Here is a 9,653-nt window from a genome sequence, read left to right as displayed (position 1 = left end):
CTCTCTGTGTGTGTGTGTGTGTGTGTGTGTGTGTGTGTGTGTGTGTGTGTGTGTGCGTGCGTGCGCGCGTGCGCGCGCTTTTTACGTGTGCAGCAGAACTGTAGAGACGCTGTGCGAGATGCGGTTTGTGCGCGCGCTTCAGGTGTGAGTCAGACCGCAAGACGAGATTATTAAAATGATTCAGATATCGCACGCCCTTGCGATATGCATATTGAGATAATTACATTTGCGATATTTCGATATATCATGCAGCCCTAACGTCTGCTATAGGATACTTACCAAGACGGGCATTTTGACAGTTTTTGTGTGAATTTGTCCATTTAAACACAATACTTCAGAGAGAGCTTAATATTTGCGCGCGTTCTGAGGCGCGGGGTTGCACGTTTCGGATGAGCGCACGCACAAATCTTCTCATTGCGCACGCGAGTTCGTGTCTTCTGGCTCTTAAATGTTTAAACTGGCAAAGCTTAATTTTCATCGCTGTTGTTGTAATGTATTGGGAAGCCAGAATGCGCACCCATCAACAGAAACATATATTAGCCGAACCCGGTTTGTTTTACGTGTTATGTATAGCAAACCATATTACAGATGCGTTGTCAGATTTAAGTTGAACCGCGGTCCTAGCACGTGCCGAACCGTGTGTGGAGAACCGTACGTTTCGATTTTTTTCCGCGAACCGTTCCACCCCTAATATACAGTGCCTTGCGAAAGTATTCGTACCCCTTCATTTCTTTCACATTTTGTTATGTTGCTGCCTTAAGTTAAACTGCTTTAAATTACTTTTTTCCCCATCAGTCTACACTCCATACACCATAATGACAAAGCAAAAACAGAATTGTCACAACAAAAGAACTGAAATGAGTACATTGCATAAGTATAACTAAATATTTAGCTGAAGAACCTTAACAGCCTCAAGTCTAAATTACTTTTTTCCCCACATCAATCTACACTCCATACACCATAATGACAAAGCAAAAACAGAATTGTCACAACAAAAGAACTGAAATGAGTACATTGCATAAGTATAACTAAATATTTAGCTGAAGAACCTTAACAGCCTCAAGGGGTATATATGCTTTCATGATAAACGTGACTCAATATAACATTGCAACTACAGTACAAAAGCTTTACTGTTCTAAAAACACATTTATGAGCAGTATTGGATTTGAAGATGTTAGAAACACACTTCATGTGGTGAATTTGGCCAATCGTGAAACAGCTGTGTCATCATCAGTGCTCCTGCAGTTGCTCTGAAAAAGCTGCGCCAGCTGAGTCAGCCGGCTGCTCTTGAAACGCTATCGCTGTACTTTGATGCCACATGTGACAGTGACGTGGCGTCGGCGCCAGTTCAAGTCGGACTAAATTTCTAACCGGCATGCACTGCTTCAAGTCAGCCGCCGATCGGTCTGCGCAGTGCTGCATGAAGTCGAAAGCACCTGTTGGCATGATTGAGAGCAAACGTGAGAGGTCATGGGCCTACGGCAGGGTGTGGCCAAGTAAAAAATAAAACATCTCCAAAAAATCGCTAGTTTTATTTAAATATAGCTAAAATGGCTCCTTGTCGCAAAAAATAAAAAAAAGTCGCAGCTACAATGTGAAAGTAGCTAAATTTGGCGACAAAATCCCCAAATTGGCAACACTGATTACATTACGTATTTCATGGCACACTCATTTTATGCGTATTTGGCGCCACCTATTGTTGTGGGTGTATTATTGACATGTCAAAGTCTAGACCCTGAATATAAGACGACCGCGTTTTTTCAGATGTATTTCCAAGAAAAAAACATCGTCTTATATTCGGGTCAATACGGTATGTGAATGATTGCATTGCAGGCTGATTTAAGGTGTGCCCTTAAATTTTCGGCTTGTGCTCCTAAAAAAATTTCAGTCGGGCTACAGTGCTCCTAGTAAAAATAGTTAGTCTGGAGCCCTGCTAATCAATTGAATTCATAAAACTTGAACAATTTAGTATTTTTTTTTAGAATTTCTACATTACAGTGGGGCCCTGTGAGTTTAAAACAAATTTATTATCAAAATGGTGGTAACCAAATGAAGACATAAAATATTAACAATTTAATGCACCCTTTAAAATGTAATCAAATGAAAATGTAATGATTCCTTTTATTTTTTGCCATGCAAATGTTGAACAACATTTGTTAAAATATGGAAGAAAAATTGTGTGATATTCCTTAATGAGTAAAGTTTTAAAAACTTTTGACAAGTAGTTGTCAAGACCTGAGTTTGTGTATATAAGATGCCACTCATTCACACAGAGACATGAAAAACATGCAGACTTCATATCTAAATGGCAGTCTTTTTATGCTTTAATAATTACAGACACTATCCTATTTCTCAATGTTAAGTGTACAGCCCTACTTTTGATTTAAAGAATTATTTACTCATAAGCGTAATCCTTTTTATTTCAGAAATTGTGCAAGCAAGTTGCTAAAGTAATGAATTGAGATGGGGAGTATTTCGCTGATTCACGGTGTAACTGTTACAGTATCTGATATTTTTCTTTGGCTATGTTTAGATGCCCCCTTGTGAGGTCAATAAGTACTGTGATTTTTCTCCATTATCAATGCTATCTCAGCAACAGCAGAATGGGGAGAAACCACTAGTAATGAGTTACTTGCAGCAAATGGACTTGTTGTGGAGACAGACAGGAAATGGCTGTTTTTACTACACTGTTATTGGTTAGGTTAGACTTTCTGTGTGGTGTCCTATCACTGTGTTTTCTGCACTGCCACTGTATGTCAAAGACTGCACTGAGCATCAAAGCTCATGAACTCCCACACATTGTACAGTGAGGTCACTTTTCTGCTTTTCTCCATGAATGTTATCACAGAGGAAACTCTCTTTCTCACCTGGTATTCAGTAGCATTACATGAGTGTGTGTGTGTGTATGTGTGAAGCTGACACATTGCTTACAGTAAGTAACACAATATTTAGACTCTAGATCAGTTTTATGTCTTAATGTACCAACTCTATCATAAATCAGCATCATGTTGCTGTTTGGTATCTGTTTCTACTAATAAAATAAAACAGAGAAGCAACTTGTTTTGATTTCCACAAAAAATGGTACAAATGAAAAGTGTGATTTATGGTCTATAACGAATGTTGGTGTGTATACATGTAACAGCAAACCACTAAACCTTGCATCAGCATTTTGGTTTGTTGAAAGGATTAGCATTATAGTAGTAATTAGGGGTGGGCATGACAGAAATATCACAGCACAATTCATTTTGTATAAAGGTGTCTGTTTTAAGTAGCCATGTAGAAATGTATCTGAATACTTCTTAATGAAATGTTTAATTTAACTTTATCTTGAGATATCAATATTTTCAGCTTTGTTAAAAACAAAGATATTAAGTAGGCTTCTTGTATAATAAGTGTTAAAAGCAGTTAACATCCAGAAAATTTGTGGGTTAAAACAAAATAATGAGATAATAAAGAGCCATTCATAAGCTCCTAAAAATGTATTTTTGTAAATTTTCCTTTAACACTGTAGTAAACTAAGAAGTGAATGCTATGTAAGGGTGGGTAGGTTTTGTTCATTTTGAGTTTGTTTTATGTGAGCTGCTTGTGAGATTATGGTGCTCTTAAAAGAAACTGGATTACTGGAACCTCCTCAGTCATACTTCAAATCCCACTGAACCGACCCATCATTAAAATCACATTCTTGTTAGATTAGCCATCCTGTCTATTTTAGCTGCTACTTACAAGAAGTAACAAAATAGGGGTGTAACGATACACGTATTCATATTGAACCGTTCGGTACGATGCTTTCGGTTCGGTACGCATTACCAACCAAAAGATTCGATTCGTTAGACTAATCCTATTACATTTGGAAAATAAAACAGCTTAAAGTGTGTGAAATATAATGTTCTCGGTGCCACTGCGCTCAAGGCAGCCCAAACGACGTAACAGACAACGTGCTGCTATCTGCCTAGTGGCGTAACGTTTGCGGATGGGCACGCACTGCGAAAGGCCCCACGATAACCTCCCCTTGCTGGGGTGCATCGAAAGACGGTGATCTTGTATCAACGATAGCCATAGATATTGTCAAAAACATCAATTGTTGGCAATATGCGATATTTGTCGTTTCCAATTAATGTAGGCCTGTTACATTCTTATTTTTATTAGGCCTATTATTATTATTATTATTATGAAGTTACTTTTATTATTAAATTAAAATTACAATTAATTTGCCCCACAATAATTACCAAATAACTGACGTGCTGCGAGGATAACAAAAGTTAGGCTATATATTTACTCCTCAATTAAAATGTTTTTTTTTTTTAAAGGTATTTTAAAACAGGTCTATTAGCCTATACAATGAATTATAGGCCTATGATTAAAATATTAACACTTCAGTAATCAATAAAAATAAATGAAACAAAAAGCTTTTATTTCAAGCACGACTTTCAAAAACAACCTGTTTAACACGAAATATGTTTCTTCTGTTTTTTTCCCCCACTATGTAATATTAGAAATATTAAGGGAAAATAAAAACTGTTAGCTATATACCGTTATCAGCATATGTTGAAGTAGATTCGTCTCGTCGTCTCTGAGAGAATATGCGGCGTCAAATGCCGAAAGCTCCGTCATTACTCCATCATTCCGTTTTTACTTTCACTTTCTGTATAGTGAATTGACTGAGATTAAGACGTTAATCGGCATAACTCGTGCGCAAAGTTTGCACGTTGCTTATGTGTGATATCCATTGGCTCGCCTTCATGGTTTAAAACAGACATATTTCCAACATTGCGACATAACCAGCTACCCCGTACCGAACCATGTGTCGTACCGAACCGTGAATTTTGTGAACTGTTACACCCCTAGTAAAAAACTATCCTGCTGCTCATTTCAAAATGTTATCATTGGCATGTTACTAGTACAATAGGGGAAAAGGCTCATTACATATACAACAAGAATTAGACCTATAGTTAATATCTGCACTTGCTGTACTGAAGACATTATATTTCCCTGAGTTTCCTTCAGCTTTTTTGTCCATCTCCATTTGTTTTCCATGGTGGTGTTGAAGTTTTACACTTTGTTGACTCTTCATGCATCTTAACCTCTGGATGAATTGCGGGGAGTGGCTTTTAAGAGCTTCTTGAATGGCTGATGTGTTGCCTTTATGTCTGGGTTAAAACACTTTGCCATGGCTCTAATGATGTGCAGAATGGATATCTGAAATTGATACCCGAAAGACACCTTTTCCTGCTTTAATATAGTACTGCATGGTGATAATTCTGAGAAGCTTTGCATTTTTCCATTTATCTTAAATCAAGTGAACCATATCCCCGAATATATAGAAGTAAATGAATCTTGCCTCATGATTACAAGCAGATCTTTTAGACCCATGGTGATGTCATCATCTAAAAGGTCTGTCACTGCCTAGAGGTGCTACAATTTCATGATGTGGGCATTGTTTTTGGGAAAGATCACCATCTGTTTCACCACAATTGCTTCTGACTGTGCTGCTAAACCGAAGTGGAATGATCAAGTCAAGTAATCCATGTTTTAGCCAGCAGCCACAGTTTGTCAACAGTCATGTTATGTTCTTGCACTGGTATGATTGCTGTGACACCATTAAACTAATCATACTTGTATACTTGTAGTTAGACTGCTATGTGTGCCACCCAAGTGAGAATGGGAACTGGGAGTTGTTTGCTTGAATATTTAATTTGGCCTGGGTCGTTTGAAGAGCCCATCTGCCTCTCGCAGGCAGACAGTTTTGTCCTGGAGGTTAGCAGCTGGTCAGAGTCTAATGCTTTTAAAAATGGGCTCAGCTCCTCCTCAGACTACTTGATATTGAGTAATTTGGAGTTTGTATCTGAGCTCTTTTATTTTAGACAAAATATGATTAGAACTGAACTGGCTAATTTTAAAGGTCTTTTGAAACAGTGTGCTTTCCTTATACATCTCTAGTGTCTGTACTGCTTTTGAAAAGATGAACCAGTGTTATTTTAGCATCATTTATATGCTAATAAGGTATTTGTTTATTTTTTGAAGATTTTGAAGCTTTGAAACAGTAACACTGGGATAAACATGATTTGCTTCTTGATATTATTGTCTGGTGTTGAATGAGTCATCACTATTTTTGACCTGTTTTTCCTGAAGATTTTAGATATCTGTGTAGCCTATATCTGCTGAATGAGATTATCGTACTACATAGAAAACCTTAAAGCTAATAGACGTAGATGAAAAAACACAAACTGAAGTTTTGATTTCGCATAGCCTAGTCTTTAAACTCCTTTTCCTGTGTACATGAAGAAACTTTTGCTTTCTAAAAACTAATGCCAAGCATGTGATGTAATTTTATGATGTACTTATCCAAAAATGTGATCTAGTTTTGATCATTTTAAAACCTTTCATGCTAGGCTCAGCCAAAAATGACGCGACTTCTCTGCAGACTTCACTCCCTCCTTGATTCTAGGTCAGGACATAGTGTTCATCATCCATACTGCCGTTGCCTCAGAGGAAAGCTGTTACTCAAATGTGCTTCGCTGTGCAATAACCCCCGAGTTGTCATGGAGATTGTTGTCATCCTGGCAGATATATGCATGCATGCATGCATGTGTGTAGCAGCCCAGCTTTTTGGAAAATGGTTTATCTCTGTTTCTTACTTCAGTTACCACAATCTTTGGATTTTTGCATGTTGCAGAGATTCTCATATTTCAATAACTGAGCGGAAATACCCCATTTAAACGCAGATAATCTGAAAGCCGGCACCCTGCCTGCTTCATCCTTTCAGTTTAATCTCAAATGATAACTGCTATTCAGCATAGAGCAGCTTGTGTTATTGGGGTCACTGGAAAATTCCACTGCGAGTTCTGAAAAACATGTTTATTCTCTGGGAATTCTCTTTTCCTGATTCCAATACCTGGACCTGCTGAGAAGGAAATACCACAGATAAAATATGCTCATGTTATTTTGGCCCAGATCATCACACGCTAAAGAAGATCCTACTATGATACTGTGCACTACTTGGCGCAAGATCTTCAGCTGATTCGAAAGCGCTGTAGAATTTATCTAACATGCTGTTTTTCATTCAGAAATTCCACTGGTTTTGCAGAGCGTGGAGAAGACAGGCGGACAGTGATGACTTCTTTAGTGAGGGAAAGGTGCAGACGGAGGAGGGAATGGAAGACCACTCATCCGGCTCACGCGTCGAGCAGCCGTATGCCCATATAAGGGCTTGTGACTCCATGGCAGAGTCCCTGTGGGGTCTGTTCATGCCCTGTCCTCAGGTTTGAGGGGGGGAAGGGGAGTGTGAGCACTATGCACACTGACAGATGGGATTCGAGCCAGAGGGAGGCAGTTCTTTATCTCTCTGTCTGTCTGTTAGAAGGTCTGGCTTTATTAACACTGTTGCGATGCGTGAGGGCAGAAGAGGCCGATGTATTAATTGGGATCGCTGATCTTAATCTTCCGAAGGAAACGCCGTCTGGTGGGAGGGTGACCGTGTGTATCACTGTTCTGAAAAAGGGGGAAAGCTCATTTCAAGCCTCTCTGGGGAAAAAAAGGTCAACACATGTTGATATGAGCTCGTCTTTTGTCAGCGCAGCTCAATAGAGAGCTGCTTTGTGGATGACTTTATCATGAAGACAGCTTCCTTTTTCCTTGACAAATGGATTGTTAATTTGGCAGCTTAAGGGTGTTTCACAACTTGTGTGACAAGTTTTTTGCTTTCGTCATGATCATTCTTTGCATGAATGCCTAGTGTTTGTTGTTTGAATGTTTTTCCTTTTCCATATGGTTGAAGACGTAAGCAAGCACTTGTCTATGATGTGTTAAAAGACTTATTTTTATTAACCAACAAAGGCTATACTATGCAGAAAAGTGCTGTAGAAACAGTAGATATGTATTGCTGTCATGTGCATGTGAGCCTCTTTAGAGAAAGTCTCTCTGCTGGTTCCTGCCCTCTAGAGTGTTTTTGGGTTGCCATTAGTTGCATTTAGTTGGAATGTCTCTAGATATTTAATACCCCAGTTAACATGAAACAGCTGTGAAGTGCATTTTAAATCTGATAGTGAGCTATCCATGATGAAATACATTGAATAGACTGATTACTATGTCATTGTTTATGTGTGTATAATCATTAGTAATTACTGTATATATGGGATAAAATAGTGGCATAAAGACAAACTAAATATTATCCAAAACCTATTTGTGAAAGTATATATATCTCACATTGCAATTTTTGTTGATGTGACTGGCATGTTTCCACAACAAAAACTGAAACAGTCATGCTTTTTAAAAAAAACAAACAAACAAACAAATTATTCACAAAATTGGTTACTTAAACAGGTAGGCCTAGTTAAGTATAGCCAGCTGTTGTCATCATATGTATTTGTATAAAAAAATGACCAGGATAAATAATGTAAGGAAGATTATATATATCAATATATCTTGAGTATAAAAGGTAAACAATTATTTATTATTATTATTTTAAATAAAATGATACATCTACTTTTATAATTATACCTGTAAAGTGCACACTAACCACTTCAACACAATATGGAGATAATATATGCATGTATTATGCCCTGTATGTATTTACAGTATGTTAAATTTGGATGTAGAACTGCAGAGTAGTTTTGAGAGCATATATTCCTGCTGTGCTACATAACGTTGCAAAAGAAGTGGCACAGCAATACTAGATCCCAGTATAAACACCTTCATAATGAGAATGATCTTTGGCGCAGCTCAATTGCAGTATAACAAACCGTTTGCATTTTGAATGACTGTTTACATTTTATGCCAATCGATTGGTTTGATTTTTCTCATTAAACACAACTTGACTGATTTGCTGCTCGTTTGTGTTCTATTTTTCAGAATCAAGAACAAGTGGATGATCTAAAAGGAAGCATACGTTCTCCTCCAGATAAGGTAACACTGAGGCATCCTGTCGATTATGGCAATATCAGATTTACAGTTACATCACTCATTTCGATTAGGCTTGTTTGCAGTGTCAGCATAGGTTCAGTTAACTCTGCTCCTCTTGCCACAGTATGTAGCATTTCCTTTTTGTGTAAGCAAATGAGCTTAGAAACACAGCCATACGTTATTACAATAAACACAACTGCTGTAAACTCTGAATGAGAGCTGTGGTGTTCAGCCTCCACAAAGCAGGAAGTGTTGTAGTGTAGGCCGTTCCTCTCGTAACATGAGGATTTGATAAACACAAACACGGTCACTGTGGGAACCCCATTAGGAAGTGAATAAACCAGTAATTTGTGAAGTTGTAAATATTGCGGCTATATGCAAGACCTGAGCAAGAACAATCTCTGTTTAAGCCCAGCCGAGATGCAAAAGTTCATTTACTGCTCTGTTTATGAGCTGCTCAGCAGGCAGAGAGGCTAACAGAGGTCTTTTCAGCCACAGATAAAGTGGATTATTGTTTGGCTCACATGGCCTCTAATTGCAGCATACATGGTTTAATTGCGAAGCCCAGTAGCCATGGAGGTCCTAACGGTAATGTATGTACAGTACGTCCAGTGAGTGTTTTAAAATAAACATTCGATCAGCTTATTCCAAACCTATATTAATTCCTCTGTTTTGCTGAACGTAAAACTTTTTGAAACATGTTCTGTCCATACAAGGGATATCAATGGGCTCCACCATTAAACACATGCAGCTAC

General features: G+C 38.1%; 1 protein-coding gene across 5 annotated transcripts in view; it reads left to right on the top strand.

Moving 5' to 3' along the window:
* The window catches only part of LOC107698352 (protein FAM49A-like), a 28,903-nt gene that overhangs the window by 12,812 nt on the left and 6,438 nt on the right, over positions 1-9,653 (top strand). For 4 of the 5 annotated variants that reach the window (XM_016499314.1, XM_016499315.1, XM_016499317.1 and 1 more), the window contains exon 2: positions 8,848-8,901. The gene's annotated coding sequence lies outside the window, so the exon portion shown is untranslated. Of the gene's footprint in view, positions 1-7,336; positions 7,474-8,847; positions 8,902-9,653 lie in introns of those variants that run through there. The other variant, XM_016499316.1, reaches the window with a different exon arrangement.

Source organism: Sinocyclocheilus anshuiensis, unplaced genomic scaffold (genome assembly GCF_001515605.1).
Source record: "Sinocyclocheilus anshuiensis isolate Anshui unplaced genomic scaffold, SAMN03320099.WGS_v1.1 scaffold1746, whole genome shotgun sequence".
Classification (NCBI taxonomy): domain Eukaryota; kingdom Metazoa; phylum Chordata; class Actinopteri; order Cypriniformes; family Cyprinidae; genus Sinocyclocheilus; species Sinocyclocheilus anshuiensis.
The sequence above is the reverse complement of the archived record's forward strand: the minus strand, read 5'-3'. Positions and strand labels throughout refer to the sequence as shown.